Genomic DNA, 2765 nt, shown 5'->3' with positions numbered 1-2765 from the left:
CTTTCTAGGGAGAGAAACGTGCCAGTTCAGAAAGCTGCAGAAGTCTTTCCCCTGCTTGTGTTCCAAGATCTGTTGTCCTGTTTGGCCTCTGGGATAGTCTTGCTGCTGCAGATGCAAGAATCTTCAGATGGCAGGACATTTGAGTCTCTTCACTCCACACTTACCCCAAAGGGCTCACTCTGGGTGGCGTTGTCTCGCCTCCTGTGCTTTTTCTCCTAAATCTTATTGTCTTCCTTTGTCTCTGGAGTGGCACTAGGTCAGCTCTCTATTATACAGCTAAACATGCTATCTGAGAAAGCTGAGAAAAATCTTTCCTCTGTGGCTCTGTGTCCCAAACTGTTGTCTTGTTTGGCCACTGGGATGGCCCCACAGCCGTGGGGGCAAGGATCCCCAAATGGAGGAACCTATCCCCAGGGATGTTTCAGTCCTGTCTCCCCACAAGCACCCCAAATGGCTCAATCTGGGTGGCAATATCTCACCTCCTGTGTTTTCTCTCCTGAAACTTAATGTCTTACTTTTTCTCTCGAGTGGTCTTTCTTTTTCTCTCGAGTGGCACAAGGTCAGGGCTGTCAGCTTACACAGTTTGTGTGCAGGTGGATCTCAAGTCAGCCCTCCTTCTCACTGAAAGCTGTGAAAGTCTTTCCTCTGCTTGTGGCTGTGCTGCCTCGTCTGTCCACACAGTGTCATGTCATATCACTTTCTTTGCCTTGGACCCTCTTGGCCTCCCTCTTATAAGGATCTTTGTAATTATACTGGAACCACCTAAATAATTCAGACTAATTTTCAAATGTCAGTATTCACCATGGACTTCTAGGAGAATAAACAGGTTTGTCCTGGAGAAGCTGAAGCTGGAATGCTCCTTGGAGTCAAGGATTCTGAAGCTTCGTCTTACATACTTTGGGCATGTTGCAAGGAGAGACTAGTCCTTGGAGAGGGACATTATGTTTGGCAGAGTGGAGGGGCGGCGAAGGAGAGGAAGACCTTTGATGAGATGGATCGATTCTGTGATTGGGGTGGTGGGAGTGAGTGTGTTGGAGACGATGAGGTTGGCACAGGATACAGCAGCATTTAGGGCTCTTATACATAGGATTGCTAGGAGTCACAAGTGACTCGACAGCACATAACAACAACAACAACAATCATTAATTTAAGCACATCTGCCAACTAATTTTTGCCATTGTAAAATAACCTATTTTTATATTTCATGAGTTAAGATGTGGACATTTTGGAGGCCAGAATTCGAACTCCTACATAGTTAGCTTATCTAGTTCACTCATTTGGTTGTTTTCATTGTTCATTGTCTTTGAGTTTGAGATCTTTACTAAATCTGAGAATGCTAGAAAAAAAATAATAATACAAATTACTCATGTGCAGAGTAATACAAATTAAGTAGATCTGATAAATAGAATTTATTATTGACCTGTGAGTTGGTTTTATTTTTTTTATGGGCTGTCAAATCACCAAGACTCATAGTGACCCTATGTACAATAGCTCTGAATCCTGCTCTATCCTGAGCTAACCTTACTTTCTCTGAAACACCTACTCCCATTTCCCCAGTCACTGAGTCAATTCATCTTCTCAAGAGTCTTCCTCTCCTGTGCTGTCCCTCCACCCTCCCAAGCATGATGTCCCTCTCCAAGGACTGCTTCCTCCTTGCAACATGCCCAAAGTATGTCAGATGAAGCTTCAGAATTCTTGCCTCCAAGGAGCAACCTGGTCTTATCCTCTCTGGGACAAACCTGTTTGTTCTCCTAGCAGTCCATGGTATATTCAATACTCTTCTCCAGCACCACAGCTCAAAGCATCAATTCTCCTCTATCATCCCTAGTCATTGTCCAGCTTACTGATGTATGCATAGCACGTAACTGCTAAAACCATGGCCTGGATCAGGCTCACCTTAGTCTCCAGACTTACATCGTTGCTCTTCAGTACTTTGGAGAGGTCCCTGACAGCATATTTTCCCAAAGCAATTTGTCTTTTTTTGAAGACACTGGTGGATTCAAACCACCAGAGAGATTTGACCTTTGAGTTACCAACAACACAATTCCTTTAGAACTATGTCTCCACAGCTCTTCTATCCACAAGCACAGATGTTAGAATTTGTTTTTTAAGAGACACAATTCACTAGATAAATGTAAGATCAAGTCATCACACACAAAAGAAAAATGTTTTCAAGCCAATATCTATGAGACACAAAATACTCAGTAAGCAAGTGTGTAGGACAATACTGGGATACCAATTGTCCAAAGCAAAGACCCATAGGTGCCACGGTAGGACACAAGGAACAAGATAGGACACAAAGGAAGTGGCAAGGCAGGTACTAAATGAAATTTATGTAAGTCCCAGTGTGTGAGCATGTTCCAGGCAGAAATAAAGTTAATGGAAGGTCACATAGACATTTGCGTGCAAGTTTAGTTAATTTACCCCTGACACCTTTGTTGACATAGTTCTCCTAGAATAACCTTCGCCTTGAAATGCCTTATTGTGGTGTAGTAGTGGACTTTCCAAGTCTGGTTCTTCTTACATTCACTCAATATGCAAATGGATCCAACATAAGCAGTTGTTACAGTCTGTTGTTCATTGGGCCACTATGAGCCAATGACTACTTGACAGCACCCAACAACAACAATAGGCAAAGACTAGGGGTCTCTGGTAATGCTGTCGGAGGCAGCTTTTGCACTGCTAACCAACGGAATGCAACAGCAGGTCTGCCAGAGAAAAATGGGCAGTGTCCTCCTGTTAAGATTTCGGACTCCTTGTAAAAA

This window comes from Elephantulus edwardii, unplaced genomic scaffold (assembly GCF_000299155.1).
Source record: "Elephantulus edwardii isolate Elephantulus edwardi_28Jun2011 unplaced genomic scaffold, EleEdw1.0 scaffold00169, whole genome shotgun sequence".
NCBI lineage: Eukaryota > Metazoa > Chordata > Mammalia > Macroscelidea > Macroscelididae > Elephantulus > Elephantulus edwardii.
Note: the sequence above shows the minus strand (reverse complement) of the source record.